This window comes from Crocodylus porosus, unplaced genomic scaffold (assembly GCF_001723895.1).
Source record: "Crocodylus porosus isolate Cpor-Errol unplaced genomic scaffold, CroPor_comp1, whole genome shotgun sequence".
NCBI classification, from domain to species: domain Eukaryota; kingdom Metazoa; phylum Chordata; order Crocodylia; family Crocodylidae; genus Crocodylus; species Crocodylus porosus.
Window position 1 is genome coordinate 37,857,984 of NW_017728906.1, and position 16,890 is coordinate 37,874,873.

Consider the following 16,890-nt stretch of genomic DNA (forward strand, 5'->3'; position numbering starts at 1 on the left):
TGCCTGTCTTCTGGATCATTGTGGCCAATGGTAAACACCTTGCATTTGGCTTTTATACTACATAAAACATTCTGCATTAGCTAATGATTGCAGGGATGATTATTATAGAGTAGTATTATTATTGTTGTTGTTAATATTATTATTACATAATAATACAAAAACCCTTCCAGCTTCTTTTCTTCAAACTTCCTAAGGATGTTCTAAGTCTTATGCTGAATTTTCTGTATACTCATAGTCCCAGTGAAGTTTGATTTGGAGAGAATGAAAGATCTGGGGCATATGTTAGAAAAATCTCATGAACAAAACTCTTGGCTGTATTTGCTTTTTTTTTTTTTATTTCACTGGTGCCACAACAGTGGCCTTCAAAAGTACAACTCACTGCGATAACGTGCATCTAATCCTACATGTTTATCTGGTAGAAATGTAGGAGCTGTCCCATGCCCTCCCTATGTACTTTCTTAACTGCTAGGCTGTGAGCTGAGGCTACTATATACATTATTATTATTATTATTATTATGCTATATATTATATATATTGCCAGCAGGTATGAGAAACAGAAGTTGCCTCTTTGATTTGCAAAACTCTTAAGCATTTCATTGCAAACATAAGCGAAGCTATCCATTTATATTAATGATTGGCTTGCAAGCTCAGGCGATTGGACTCTGGCCCAGGAGGTCCCTTCTGGTCCCAAGTAACATGTTTTTCATTAGTCTTTCCTGTGCCCTCCTACTATCTCATAAAAAGATTGTAACTGGTATTGTAAACTAGTAGGGGAAAATGCTGAGTCATGATGAGCAAGGCAAGCTAAGGCTTTTTCACCCCTGCCAGGTTTTCTATTCATTTGGGAGGGAGGCGTCGTCATTTGCAATCCCTTTTGAAATTTCTCCCTGTAGGAATGAAACAATATTGCTGGCTTGTTTCAATGCTAATTCATTTGTCCTTCCTGTTAGCCTTTGTCTCACATATGGATCTTTGGAATCTGAAGGAGTTGGCTGTTACTACCATATTTATTCAAATCCAAGATGAGGTTTTTTTCCCAAATCACTGAGTGGAAGGGGAAGTCTTGTCTTATTCAAGCATTGATCCAGGGCCAGCGATTGCTCTCACTCTAGGATGGAAGCCAGAGCTCAGCTGCAACCTGTCCTAGGCCAGAGTGGCTTCTGCAGCAGAGGAGGGGGCATACAGCAGGGAGACCATGAAGGAGATCTCATAGTTGGGGTGGAAGGCACACATGGAGAGCTGCAGTGTAGCTTAGGGAAGAGCATAGGGCAGACCATGCAGTCCCCTCTGCTAGCCAGGCCTGGAGCTGCCACTACTGCTTTTGTCTGGCCAGGCTGGGGCTGCTGCCACTGAGTGCCCCAGAGCCACACAGAAGGTAAGCAGCAGGGTTGGGGCAAGTGCCTGGAGGGGAGGGGAACAGATGGCAAGGAAAGCAGGGAATGGGAGGGACAGACACAGAAGGAAGTCATAAGCTTGCGGGGCCCAAGGGGAAGAGGGGCACTGCTGGGACAGGCACAGGGAGTCAACAGGAGGGAGCAGGTATAAGCATGGGGGAGAAAGGGATAGCAGATGGGAGGGAGATTGGCTGCACATCCCCTGGAAGCCCCAGCTGTGAAACTGGAAGTGACAGCAGGAAGTGCACTTCTGGTTTTGTTGGTTTTGCTGCTGGTGGTTCCAGGCTCGATGATCGGCAACTGGGGATCCCCCCCCCCATAGGTGATCTGGTGCTCCCTGCAAACTTGGGAGGCACCAGTCACTCATGCAGCAAGGGAAGTTTAGGTTAGATATTAGGAAGAATTTTCTCACTAGGAGGGCAGTAAAGCACTGGGACAGGTTACCCAGAGAGGTTATGGACTCTCCATCCTCGGAGGTTTTTAAGACCCAGCTAGACAAAGCTTTGGCTGGGATGATCTAGTTGGGCATAATCCTGCTTTGAGCAGGGTGTTGGACTAGATGACCTCCTGAGGTCCTTCCAACCCTCACTTTCTATGAAACAGAACACTGATAAAGATCAGTTAAGCCCCATCAAGCAAATGAGTGAAAGAAAAATCAAAAAGTATCTTCTTCTATGGGAGCAAACATTTCTGAAGCACCCTAAATAGGCATGCCTTTTCTCCACAAAGTAATCATGAAATGAAAATTCCACACTTATCCTAATACCAGTGCACTGCTGATCTAACTGCAAAGTATGTCTCAGGTACATGGTTATGTTTATGGTATCATATATAATACATAATTCAGTGCCTAAGAAGTTTCTGGCCTTTGGTAAAGGAAAGCCTAGGTCCCCAGTTAATTCAAGAGTGTGCTAGGGGGCTTAAACATCCAGTCAGAAAGCAATTATTTCACAGTAAAATCATCTTATTCAGTTCCTCAGGCTCACTGCTTAGGAATAACTTGTGTGTGTAGAACAATATAGGTACTGTCTGGATATAAAAGACAACTGTAGTGATAGATCAATACAAGCACAGGCATGCTCTCTCATACAGGAATAGCCATCATGCTCCTCTGTCCTACAATCAAGGATATTCCAGTACAAGATGCTACAGCAAAACATTCCACTTTACCTATTAGCTAAATACTATCCTCCCTAATACAATACTCCCCATTACATTCACAGAATAATGCAGACATGTGTTGTAATAATTGGGGCTGGACACACAGCTTGACAGTTTTCTGAAAGACTACAGAAACGTTAAGTTTTTAAAAACAGCTTAAAAATCTAGCCTCTGAGGGCACAGCACCCACCCAATGTAGTCAGTACTCCCCCTGATGACTGGAGAATGGGGGAGCCTTCCCCATTCTCCAGCACTGACACTTAAGCTAATACAGGCTGCTCGAGCAGCCTTAGGCACAACCACAAATAGAAAGCTGCTCTCAGATTTGATGGAGAGGAGAAATTAAGATGGGGAGAAAGGGAGGACACCGACACAGTGGACTGAGAAAAAGAGACGTCCAGAGTGGGTGACGTCAAACACAATGGTAGACCATGAGGGGAAGTGCAACAGAAGAAGGGCAGTAATGGATAGCGAGGACACAAGGCAGGAGAACAGTCATGCTAAGTGAAGAATAGAAACAGCTGAAACACCAAGAGGGGAGTGAGGTGGGAATAGGAACCAACAGACAGCTATGCCGCACCAGGGGACAAGAAAAGAAGGCAGGAATGGGGCATGGAGGACAAGAGCCGGGAAGGGAAAGGAAGCAGGACCAGGGAATACAAACGTGGGGAATCCAGCAGTCAGGAGAATTGACCAGAGGTGGCATGAAGCAGGAGAAGGGGACAACAGAAAAGGGAAGGGCCACACAGGAGGTGAAGAGAAGACTACAAGCAGAGGGCTTCCACACTGGAGGTCAACAGACAAAGAGAACACAGGAGGGAGGTCTAGGGGATGACAGAACAGGACAAAAGAAGCTGGAGACAAACAGAACAGGACAAGGGGAGAAGAGATCAAAAATGCAAGCAAGGAAGGACATGAGTCACGGCCAAACCCAAACCAGGAGATGACCTCCCCCTTGACCTTCCATGTCCTCATATAAACACCCCCACCCCATGCAGGAACAGGGTGTTTCCTTGCAAGAAGACTCAGCATGACCCTTGACTACCCCACTGTTCCCTCCAGCTTCCACTTCAGTTCTGCCCTCTGCTTGATCTCCTGCCTTCTCAACCCAGCTTGCTCCACTCTCTGCTTCATCGCCTTGCTTCTCAACTCAGCTCTCTTCAACCCTGCTATCCTATTTTCCTCCTGGTCACTTAACCTAGTCTGTCCTGAGATTTCACCCAATCACACTTACCCTGGTCAGTGCCTTGACTCCCTAGACCTAACTGTTCATGACTCTGCATGATACCTACTCCATGAAGACCCAGGCTGCATCCCAGATGGCACAGGGCCCTCCACCTATCCCAAGCCCCAGACCACAGCTAACTGACTAAGACCACCACTCCTGAAGTCCCAAGGCTGCAGGCAACTAAACCAACAGCACCAACGGCCACCCCCACCCTGAGGCTGCAACCCTGACCCCCCATGCTGCTCCCCACCTGGGTGCCTGGACTGCAAGCAGCTTAGACAAGTCCCATGCTCACACAGGGTAAATATCCAAATTGTAACCAAATGAGACAGTGCTTTCTTCCCAAGCTCACAAACTGCACTTCTGAAGACCTGTCTAAATACCTAGAGATTGCAGGCAAACTGACTGATTTAATCGGCTTTCCCCTGACTGCATATGGGACCACGGCACTACTCCCATGACATTATTCATCCAAGTCCACCACCCCCAAAAACTAGGGCTACCTACAACCCCAGAAAGAGAAACAGCTTTCCCTAGCCCCTGACAAGAGTTCAACCACCCACCCCAACTCAAAGCAACACCACCAAGAAACCAAAGGGAATGCCCCCTGCATTAAACACTCTAGACTTCACAAGAGTAAGCCCCACCCACACAATGACATTACACCCAAACATCTATAACCCACCTCCTGTATCCAGCCACATCGTTCACCAAACCTAACTAAGTGTTGCATTTGTAAGCCCACCCAAGCGAAGGCCCCACCATACTGTTAACCAAAATGTAATTGGTAAATTACAAAGTTACATAATGCAGTCCCTCTTCCTGATTCTGCCCAGAATAGTGGTTCCAAACCTTTTAAAATTGAAGGTACCCCTTCTTAAACTCTAGGCATCCTACTCCTATTCCAGATCTCAACTATCATCCTCTAGTACTAGGATGTTTCCCATCCTAGTGTTGGTCATGTCTTGAATCCAGTCTTGCCCTGCTCTTTTCCACTGATCTTCCCTCCTGTACCTTATCTGTGTGTTTTCCCATTTAGTGCTGTCCTCTTCCCTGTTCAGTGTTCCTCCAACCTCTTTCTGCACAAACTTAGTCTGCTAGGGGCTTCTTCAACCTCTCTAGACATCTCCTCTTGGTCTGTTGACTGCCCCTTCATCTCAACCCCTCAAGCTCTTATAGTCTCCTTTTTGTAACCTGGACCTCATTGTGCAGGTGCTTCCCCCGCCTCTGTCACCTCAAACTTAGTGCCCCAGGTCCTTCTCTAGCCTCACTCTTCTCCCCTTGCTGTTTGAAGTAATTCTGCAGCCTCTTTCCCATCCCACTTGGTCTTTCAGGTCCTTCTCCAGCATCTCCAGAATTGTGTGCTATAAAGTGCTTCAGTTGCCTCTCTACAGAATTTTTGTTCACCCCCTTGGTCTGCCAGGTGGTCCTCAAGCCTCTGCCTTGTCCCAGTTGCAACACTAGTTACTTTTCCAACCTGTATATTCTCCATGCTTGCTGTCAGGTACATGTCAAGCCTCTCTTCTGTTCACCTTCCTACATCATGTGTTCTCCAGCCTTTCAGATTCTTCTCCAGCATCCGTCTCTCCACCATGGCCTTGGGGGTCCTCCAACCCCACCTCTCCCCTTTGATGTCTCTGGGGATTCTCCAGCCTCTCTTCTCTCTACCCTGGTCTTGTCAGGGGCTTCTCCTGGCTCAATTATCTGCCCCAGATCACTCTGGTGCTTCTCCAGGCTCTCATCTCTTAGGTCCTTCTTCAACATCTCTTCTCTCAGCCCTGGTTTTCTCCAGGCTCTTGTCTCTCCACCCTGGTCTCTCAGGGACTTCTCCAGGCTCTTGTTTCTCTCTGCCAGGCTCTCAGTTTCTCCTTCTGGCTGTCTTCTCTCCACCCTGGTCTTCTCTGCCCAGGTTTCTCAGGGGCTCTTCCAGGCCGTTGTCTCTCCACTCAGGACTGTCTGACCAGTTTTCCCCCAGGTGCTCATCTCTCAGGGGCTTCTCCAGGGTCTTGTCTCAGGTCTTCCTTCAATCTTTCTTCTCTCCCACAGACAATCATCTCTCTGGCCAGGTGTCCCTGGACCCATCATTTCTGATCTTCTCCTGATTCTTTTGCCCCACTTCAGTGTGGCTGGGGCTTCTTCTGGTGCTCTCCTCTGCACCTTGTCATGTCCAGGGTTCCTCCTGACTTTCTCCTCTCTGTCTCCATTTATCAGAGGGTTCTTTTGCCTCTGACTCTACCTCTGCGTGTTGGGGGATTTTCCAGCCTCTCATCTGTCCACCTTCATCTCTCAGGGGCTTTTCCTGAATCTTGTTTCGCTCCTCTAGTCTCTCAAATGAGAGGATGGAAAAGTACTTCCTTGGTCTTTCAGGGACTTCTCCAGCCCCTCTTCTCCCCTCCTTGGAGCCTCGGATAGTTCTCTAGTTCTCCTTCCATCCCCATGTTTTTTTCAGATGTTATTCCAAATAAGTCCAGCTTCCCACTTTTTTGTCAGGTACTCTTCTGGCCTCTTCTCTACTAATGAGTTCTTCATCCCCATTTTTGTTTGGTCCATTAAGGTTTTCTGCAGCCTCTCTCTCAAGGGCTACTCCTGGCTCTCTTCTGTCCAAGCTGGTCTCTCATATGAATCTCCAGTGTCTCTTCACTCCTCCCTGGTGCCTCAGGTGCTTCTCTGGTCCCTCTTCTTTCCTCCTTCCTTTTCAAGACACTTTTCCAAAATGTCTTTTGTTGATCTTGTTTTATCCACTGCTCTTCTCATCTCTCTTCCAACCTAACTGATTTTTCAAGGAATCCTCACTTTTTTTTTTTATCTGCAGCCCTTCTCTCCCCATCAGGTGCTTCTCAGGCCTTCCTTTCTCCCCACTTTGGTCTCTCAGCTGTTTTTCCAACTTCTTTCCTGCTTGCTGTTTCAAGGGCTTCTACAGTTCCTCTTCTGCCTGGTTTTATGTCAAGTGACTCTCTAAGCTCTCTTCTTTTCCCTTGGTCCTGTCACTGTAGCCCCTTTCTTCTCACACTTTGCCTCTCAGGTGCTTCTCCAGCTTTTCTTCTCTCCTGTATCATGTTCAAAGGCTTCTCCAATTCCTCTTTTCTCCCACTTCCTTTCTTTGGTACTTCTGCTGTCACTCCTCTTGGCCTTTTCATCTTTCCCTCCCCTTTTAATCAGTTAACTGCATCTCCAACCTCCTCTGTCCCTGCCTGCTCTGTTGGGTGCTCCTCAATCCTCTCTTCTCTTCTTAGTCTCTCAGGTGCTTCTCTAGCTGTTCCTTTTCTGTCTTGGTCTCAGGTGAATTTTTTTCAGACTCCTTTTCTCTTCTTTGTTTCTTCAGGGGGTTCTCCAAACTCCCTTTTTCTCCCCACTTGGTTTCTCCAGTTCTTTTCCAGACCTAGTTGCCCCAACACTAAGACTTGCTCCAAGGGGCTGCAAACCAATAGCTTATATGCAGCTGAGGTACAACCAGCTGTACCAAGAACAGCTCTGAAGAAAAAGGAATCCTTGCTTCAGGCAGCCCTCACACAAATCCTTCCCTGTACTGTGGGACATAAGGAACCACCTACCAACGGCAGTCCTCAAAATCATGGGGGGGAGCAATGAAGAACTGGAAGTGGGCAAGCAAGGTAACATCAAGCGATGTTGCCTCCTGGGGCCTAGAGAACAATCACAAAGGACCATGAGAGGAAGGGAAGCAAAATAAGAAAATACCAAGGGGAGGGGAGTTAGCCCCTATACGTGGCATGGAGGCCCAGCCTGCCCCCTCTAAACACAAAGTCCCACAGGAGCCATATTCTGAACACTCCCCTTAACAGCATAAGTCCCAAACCAGCCCCAGGCGGAAGATACCTGAACGTCAAATCCAGTGCCTTGTTTGAAGGACCCCAAAATCATCTGCAAACAGCCATGGCAGAATGACACTTCACCCTTAGATACCCCTTACCACAATGCAGAACATAGGCATCCACAAAAGCCCTATTCTTCTGGCACATTTACTTGGCATTGGGACCCTACCTACCTTCAACAGAAAAAAGGCCCCAACCCTTTCACCTTCTGAACACTGAAAACTCTGTTTGACAGCACAAGCCCCACAGGAATGCTGAAAACTGTTTGACAGCACAAGCCAGCGTAGTCCCAGGCAGGAATAACCTCTGACCCCAATGCCTAGGCCTTGTTTGAAGGGCCCCAAAAACCTCTGTAAACCAAGACCACATGCAAGCCATATCAGACCACCCCACACTACCCTTCAGGGTACAGTCATCAAAGTCAACCACCCTGAACCTCCAGGGCTGCTACTAACCCAGAACTCTCCCTGCAGAACCTGCAAGTAGCGACTCCTACTCCCACCTTCATCAATGCAATAACCCATTGTGCAAAGCGAGGCCCCTCACTGCCTCTGCCCTTCAACTGCACCTAATGATGCCAGCACCCCCAGCCTCCATACAACCAGTTTGCACCCAAACAACTCCAGCTCCACCCTCACCAAGGCCCCAGGCTACACCCTACCAACCTAGGATTCCCTAAGCTACACACAAACAAGACAACACCTCAGGAAGCACCCAGCGAAGGCAGGCACTCCTACCATCCAATTACCACCAACCCAGCTAGGAGAGCCCTCCCCAACTGAGCACCATACCGCAACCTATTTAGAACATTCTTCCAAATTCCCAATGTGCATTCAACCAAGCCAGGACTCAAACATCCCCAAGCCAGGGCCCCAGTCTGCACCAACATAATGACTCTCTGTACTGTGCTGCATCACAGGATACACCCAGCCAACCTTTGCCCTCACCTTCATGCCACAGCACAAGGCCAAACACAAAGTGGAGTTACCCCCAAACCCACCCCAGCCCAAAACTAAACTGAACCCAAGCAGGCCCCCCACCCTTTCATAGATTTCATAGACATTAGGGCTGGAAGGGACCTCGGAAGATCATCGAGTCCAGCCCCCCGCTCGAAGCCTAGGAAGTCAGCTGGGATCATAGGATCCCTGCAGGATAACCATCCAATTTACTCTTGAAGGTGTTCAATGTAGGTGCTTGAACCACCTCCAATGGCAGGCTGTTCCAGACCTTGGGGGCTCGGACAGTAAAGAAATTCTTCCTTATGTCCAGCCTGAAATGGTCTTGCAGTAGTTTATAACCTTGTGGTTGTACTCAGTCAACCCAGGTCTTTCCCAAACCAAGTCAGCACCTCCCCAGACCCCAAACCAGTTCAGGTCTGCCCTTACTCCACCTGAACACCAGGCCACTCCCCAGCCAAAATACCTACTCCCTCAGGACCCACACCACAGACAAGTAATACTTAACCCCGGACCCATCCCAAGAACCAGGTCTCAGTGAACAGAACTAGCACCCCTACCCTCCTGCCCAGTTCTTCAAGTCCCCAAGCTTAACCCTAACCATGCACAGAACTACCCTCCCAAAAAAAAATAAGGGCACCCCAACCAGACCCTTCATCTGCCCCCAACTGAGCCAGAATACCCAGGGGTCCCTTGTCTCCTCTAACTGAGGCAGTCCCCATCCGCCCACAGCTCAAAAATCAAGATCATACTCAACCAAGCCAGGCCTCCTCTATAAACCTCAGAAATTGCACCACCCTCAATTATTCATTGCTACCAACTACAAACAGACTCCTCTGCCTGAGCACCAAGGATACACCAACTTACTGAGTCCCTGATCTGTCACACTGGATTCTAAACGGTAATATGCAACATCCTATCCTGCTAGCTGCAACCATCCAAGCCAAACACTATTCAGCCTTGCTGACCTGCAACCAACCAAGCCCAAGACCCTTCCCTCTCCTAGCCTCCAGGCTATACTTAACTAAGCTAATGCCACCAAATGCCCTGTCCTCTAAATGAGCCTCCTATAGTAATCCCAAGCTTCTAGCCAATACAGCCTCTTAAGAAGTCCAGACTGTATCCAAAGGACAAGAGGGAAGAAGAGGGGAAAAAGAAGCCAAGACTAGAATGAAGCCAGGACCAGGGGCTAAAACAATAGTGGTGTGATGGGCTAGCTGGTAATGATTTGGCCCAGGGGTTTTGAAAGGGTAAAAGAAGGACTTGGAATTCCCTTTCCTCACCAATCAGGCCCCAGAGACTCACCCTCATTGTCCTCTGATTGGCCCCTTGGGTCACCTGGAGGGGGGTAAAAGGGGCAGCACACCTGACTCAGGAGAGACCAGCTGGCAGGAGAGGCTGGGCTCCAGGATCCCCTATGAGAGGCTGTGGCCAGCAGGAGAGGTTCCCCAGCTCCAGCAAGGATCTGAGCAGCGACCTGAGAGGTTCCCAGCACTGCTCATCAGGGGAAGGGGAAGCTGAGGGCAGAGGGACCCACAGAACACCAAACAAAGAGCCACCCACAAGAACAGCCCAGCCAAGACAGGCATTACGAGCACAAGAAATACCTAGGTAAGAGACAGGGGCCCAGTTAGTCCAGGGATTAGGGGCGTGGTGCATACCTCCAAGAGGCCTTAAATGCCTCTACACTAATGTTCATAGTATGGGGAACTGGCCATCCTGCTGGCTAACACTAACCCAGAAATAAAGGGGCTCACTGAAACTTGGTGGGATCCAACACACGACTGGGCGGTAAACGTCAAGGGCTATAGGCTGTACAGGAGGGATAGAACAGGGAGGAAAGGTGGCGGTGTGGGGCTCTATGTCAAAGAGCAATACGCATCCTCAACAAACAGCACTGGGTCAGAGGAGGGGCAGACTGAAGTGCTTTGGGTCAGAATACAAGGGGGTCTAGGGAAAAGGAACTTAATAGCAGGGGTTTGCTATGGGCCACCCAACCAGGGGGAAGAGCTGGACCAGGAATTCTCAGGTCAGCTCACAGATGCAGTTAAGTCAAGGGATGTGGTCATCATGGGTGACCTAAACTATCTGGACATCTGCTGGGAAGAGCAGTCAGCCAGGTCTGACTGCTCACATAGGTTCTTAGCTGAGTTACAGGACCTCCATCTAACCCAGGAGGTGCACAGTCCCACCAGGGGAGACGCCTTGTTGGACCTGATCCTGGCCACGGGCGATGACCTGGTGAGTGGACTGTGGGTTCTCGACCACCTGGGCGATAGCGATCATCGCCTACTGGAATTGACCATCCAGTGCAGCGTGTCAAAGGCCTGCAGCAAGGCAGCAGCCCTAGACTTCAGGAGGGTGGATTTCAATAAGGTAAGGAGACTAGTTGGGAAGACACTGAGGTCCTGGAGGGGAGGGGAGTTGGGAGTCCAAGAAGAGTGGTCATTCCTTAAGGAGACGATCCTCCAAGCCAACGCGGATCAAAGGGGGCAAGAGTGCTCAAAAGCCCCCATGGCTCACCAAAAGCATCCAGGAACATCTCAAAGCTAAAAAGGACACCCAATGGAAGGGAGGGTCCATCACCAAGGAGGACTGTACCTCCATTGCTCATGACTATAGGGGGGCTGTTAGGAAGGCTAAGGTGGAGATGGAACTGGGACCAGCAATCCAGATCAAGGATACCAAGAAGTCCTTTTTTAAATACATAGGGGATAAAAAGAAGGTACCGGGTAACGTAGGGCCTCTTCCGCATATGCTAGGAAATCTGGTGGTCATACCAGATGACAAAGTTAACCTCTTTAACAATTTCTTTTCCCCCATCTTTCTGAGCAGGGACTGAGGCATCCCCTACACTGGGATCCCTGATGGACCCAAGGGAGGTGCTGCCAGGCTTAGGGTCAGTGAGGACCTAGTCAGGGAACTTCTGGTGGGACTAGATGCGTTCATATCAGCAGGTCCTGACGATCTCCACCCCAGAGTGCTGAGGGAATTAGCAGAAGTCATTGCGGGACCCCTGGCACAGCTTTATGAGCACTTATGGTGCTCTCACGAAGTGCTAGGGGACTGGAAAAGGGCCAATGTGGTCCCCATTTTCAAAAAAAGGAGGAAGGAGGACCCAGGAAACTACAGGCCCATTAGTCCTACCTTGGTCCTGGAGAAGGTCTTTGAGAAAATTATCCAGGAGCACATCTGCAAGGGACCAGAATGGGAGATCATGCTTAAGGGCCACCAACATGGGTGCATTTGAGGCAGGCCCTGTCAGACCAACCTGGTGGTCTTCTATGACCAGTTCACAAAATCCTTGAATGCCAGTATCACAGTGGACGTAGTCTTTCTGAACTTTAGGAAGGCCTTCAACACTGTCTCACCCCATTCTCATTAAAAAATTAGGCGACCGTGGCGTCGATGCCTACATAGTCAGATGGGTGGCAAATTGGCTGGAGGGCCGCACCCAGAGAGTGGTGATGGATGGGTCTTTTTCAACCTGGATGTGGGCAGTGGGGTTCCCACAGGGCTCAGTCCTCAGGCGAGCACCGTTCAGCATCTTCATCAATCACCTTGCTAGACAATCACCTTGCTGGAGTCGTTTGACCCCAGTACTCTTTTCTACCATAGCAGGGGGTTGGACTTCATGATCTGCTCAGGTCCCTTCCAACCCTACTAACTATGAAACTATGAAATTATCAGTGACTTGGACGAGAGGGTGAAAAGCACCTTGTTCAAATTCACAGCTGACACTAGGATGTAGGAAGAGGTGGGCATGCTGGAGGACAGGGACAGGCTGCAACTAGATCTAGACAGGCTACGGGGGTAGGCGGATGAGAACAGGCTGGGATTCGATACTGACAAATGCAAGGTACTGCACCTAGGGAGGAAGAACCAGCAGCATACCTACAGGCTGGGGAACTCACTTCCAGTCAGCACAGAGGCAGAAAAGGATTGTGGAGTCATTATTGATTCCAAGATGAACATGGGCCGCCAATACATGGACACGGTCAGGAAGGCAAACCGTACCTTGTCATGCATCCACAGATGCATCTCGAGCAGGTCCAAGGAGGTGATTCTCTCCCTCTATGTGGCACTGGTCAGGCTGCAGCTGGAGTACCGCGTCCAGTTCTGGGCGCTGCACTTCAGGAGGGATGTGGACAGCATTGAGAGAGTCCAGAGGAGGGCCACTTGCATGATCTGGGGGTAGCAGCGCACGCCCTATGAGGAGAGAATACGGGACATGAACCTGTTCAGCCTCCACAAGAGAAGGCTGAGGGGGGATCTTATGGCCATCTATAAACTGGCCGAGGGAAACCAGCAGGCATTGGGAGAGTCCCTGTTCCCCCAAGCACTACAGGGGGTAACAAGTAATAATGGCCATAAGTTGACTGAGAGTAGATTCAGACTAGACATCAGGAGGCGCTATTTCACAGTCAGGGTGGCTAGGATCTGGAACCAACTTCCAAGGGAAGTGGTGCTCGCTCCTACCCTGGGGGTCTTCAAAAAGAGAATAGATAATCACATAGAATAGATAATCAAATGACCCCAGCACTCTTTCCTGCCATGGCAGGGGGTTGGACTTGATGATCTGCTCAGGTCCCTTCTGACCCTACCAACTATGAAACTATGTTTCCGGCTCCTCCAATAAGAGGTTAGGAAGCTCGATGTGAGGCAGGGACTCCTGGAAGGTTGAGATCCCTAGCACCTTACAGTACTATCAGTACTGGTGGCTGTGTGGTAGAGTTTCTGCCTACCACATGGGAAATCTGAATTCAAGTTCCAGCTGGGATGACTTAGGGTGAGTGAAGTGACAAGGAGAAATCTTTGTTGCTGTGGAAAGGGGTCATTGTGTTTTCCCCTCCCCCTCCAGATGCCTAGGCCCTATATTGCTTGTTATTTGACATTTTGTATTTTGTGCCTTTTATATTTCACCAACCAGTATTGTTTGTACTGCTGGATGAGTATGTCTGTGATTGTAATTGTCTAACCTTTATTGAATCCTGCCCCCTCGGGGCATTGTAGTGTCCCCTATACCCCCTTGGTTTATACCTGTTATTTTCCCACTACTGTTCTCTCATTAAAAGGTATATGGTTCAGTCCCCATTAGTGATCTGGCTCTGCTCAACAGGGGAAGAGGGTCTCTACACCTCCCACAGTGCTTGTGCACCTGCTCTGATCACTTCAATTGGAGAGGGGGTACATCTTGGAGTACCGCCCAGGTTACAGTGGCAAGGAATGAGGCAAGGCTACAGAAGAAGTTAGGAGAGTATAGTCAGGCAGGAGGGTAGTCAGGCATGATGAGGGAACCAGGAAGCAGAAGAAGATTCATGAGGCAGAACAGACAGATGATGAATAAAGAGGGGGATCAAAGCAGGGCTAAGGGATAAAAGATATGGGGCTGACACTGGGGAACAGCAAATGAAGGCAGGGAAGAACAGGGGTGACATGACAAGAGTCACACTAGGCTAGGATGTCAGAGAACAGGGAGGAAAAGGAAGAACCAAAAAGGGGATGAGAAACCAAGAGGGGAAAGGAGGCAAAAAGGACACCATCACTAAGAGCAAATTGAAAACTCATGAGAGATTATGGGAATGGCAACCGCAGGTGAAACAGGAAATGAAAGGGAGAAGGTGGGAAGAGACCAAGCTGCAGAAACTAGGGGCTGACAGACCAGGACATCAAATAGGGATACTGTTGCAGGGCTCTCAGGTGTCCTGACTGAGAGTAGAAATGGCTCAGGAGAGACCCCTAGTGGCGGGAAAGGGGAAGCACAGCTGCCAGTCACCAGGACTGTGCAGGTGCTGGTTGCCCTAGGAACCAGGGAAGCCTAGAGCCAGGAAGGGGCCGAGCTTACCCTTTCTTAAGCCCAGGCAGAAGGCCAGGGGGGCAGTTCCTCTCCAGCAGCTGAAGGAGGAGAAGCTCAGCCTGGGCAAGGGGAGAGCTCGGATGGTTGGAACACCCTGGTCCCTGCTGGGGGTGGATGAGCTCTCTCTCTCTCTCTTTGGTAAGGAGAGGTTTCTAATTTTTCGGACCAGAATGGTCTAGTTTTTATGTTGTAGTCCGGGGGCTTTGCGTTTGTGTTTTGTTCAACCGGAGGACTGGGTGAGGCTGTAGGGGTGCGAGGAGGCCTCACGGGAGCTCCCCAATAATCTGGGGGTTCCTGGTGCCCAGAGGGCACAGCGAGTGGTGCCGAAGAGGGCACAGCTTTGTTTGGGGGGGTACGTTGGCCCAGCCCCGGAGGTAGGGGTCAGCGTAGAGCCCTGACTAGGGGGCAGTGTGGAGCCCCAGAGTTAGGGGGCAGCAAAGAGCCCCGACTAGGGGGTGCAAGGAGCCCCTGAGTTAGGGGGCAGCAAAGAGCCCCGGTGTTGAGGGGCAGTGAGAAGCTCAGAGTGAGGGGGCAGTGAGGGGCCCCGAGAGTGAGAAGGGGCATCAAGAAGCCCCAAAGGCAAGCAAAGGGTTGGGACCTAATACCATGGCCCTAGAGAGATCACACCAGCACCATCTGCGAGGCTTGCGCTGTGGTGCAGGGGAGGAAAAGGAGCTGCAGACGGCGCCCCCATCATCGGGGCACACAAAAATGGGCAGCTTCCCGCTAATTCAAATCATTCATCAATTATGAGCAAGATCAAGACGTGGCAGGAAAGAGTAAGTGGGCAATCGGCCCATTGCAGGAGGCTGGAGCCGCATGTCCAGAGAGGCTCCAAAAGCGGCACTCCTCTTACAGATACCATGCATTGGGTCTGAGTGGGCATTGAGTTCACTCCACATCCATTTTTATGCTTTCAGGCAAAACAAATTACAAGTTTGTATATTCTATGATGACTGTTTTACCAAATTGTCTTTTTCAACTGCTTAGGTGTTTCCTCTGCTATATCTACTCAAAGAAGTCAGAGATTATGGTTATAGTTGGGATTACAATTTATTTTTCTGATTTTGCCCCTAGATATGGAGTAGAAAAGGAGAAGCATACAAGAGATGTACTAACTACCATTTTTCTGAAATGAAGTAATGTACCCCAAAGCAAGGCTTGCAGAAGAAGCAACTGCTCATAATCTCATCTGTGGGAGACAAGTAAATGTACAAAGGAGCTGTGGCTCCCTGGAAAGTGTTGATGGTTCACAGGAAGACAGAGATGTGCATCCATTAGGCTGCCAAAAAGAGAGCTGACTCCTAAGAAGAAAGTCTGGGATTGTGAATGGCAGATTTCCAGGTTGGCCTGTTGCCTGAAATCAAAAGTGGAGAGAACAGGCTGTTGGTTGCACAGAAGCACCGCTGCAATGTGACTCCCTAGATCTTTACACCATTCAACCATAAGTTATTTTCTTTTCTTTTTAGCAGCTTCCTCCATTTTCTCTCATGCCTGTGATGACTGTAATCTTCTATTCATTTCAGATTCTGGTGTCTCTCTATAGAATGCACTGTTTAAATAGTTTGTGTTGTAGGCATATGCAGATTAATGCTCAGGCCAGTGCTTGTGGGTCGTTCCTCATCGTCAGGGAAGTGAAAGCCATGGTTTTAAACCTGATGCCATTTTTGTCTCCCCAGTCATGGGCAGCAAGGAGCTGGGGAGACAAAAATGGTACCAGGTTTAAAAGTATGACTTATCCTTCCCTGCCAAGGAGCAAGCTACAAGCACGGCCCCTCCACCAATCAGTGGTGAGGGGGAACCTGAAAAATTAAAGGTGCTGCCGTGCACATGGCCAGGAGCACAGCCATAAAGCCAGCACCCTGGTAAGTCTGTTGGGGAGGAAGAAGTGTTGGGGCACAGATCAAGGCCCCCATGGTAAGGGAAGGAGTGTGACAGGGGCAGGGCCTGGCACTGCCCAGCCAGGGTGGTGAATGCAAACCCGGGGCCAGGATGGAGCCATGGGTGGTTCATCTGGGGGGCGCAGCGGGTGGGGATGGGGGGTGGCTCCCTGCCACTGCACACACCTCTAGGGGAGGCATGGGGGGCATGTGCCCCCCCAGTTTGTGCATGGGGCAAGGGTGAGCTGCCCGCTGAGAGCTCCGGGCCAGGGGCTGTGCCACCCTCTTCCAGGCAGGGGGGCTGGACCAGGGCTGCGCTCAGGGTAGGCTCAGCTGCACAGGGTGGGTGGCAGTGGCATTAGTGGTGGTGGGAGGGGTGGCTATGAGGGGACCTATGGGGAAGTTTGAGGTGGTTATAGCCTCCCAACACCCCCTAGTGCTGCCCCTGCTTGGGCACTCTTCTCTGGTGCCTTTCCCTCAGGAGACCCATGTGGAGTGCCCTGAGCAGGGAGCAGGGGCACCCTGGCTGGGTAGTGCCTGCTGCTGCCCCTACCTCTGCCCCACTCCCTCTCTCACCACCTCTC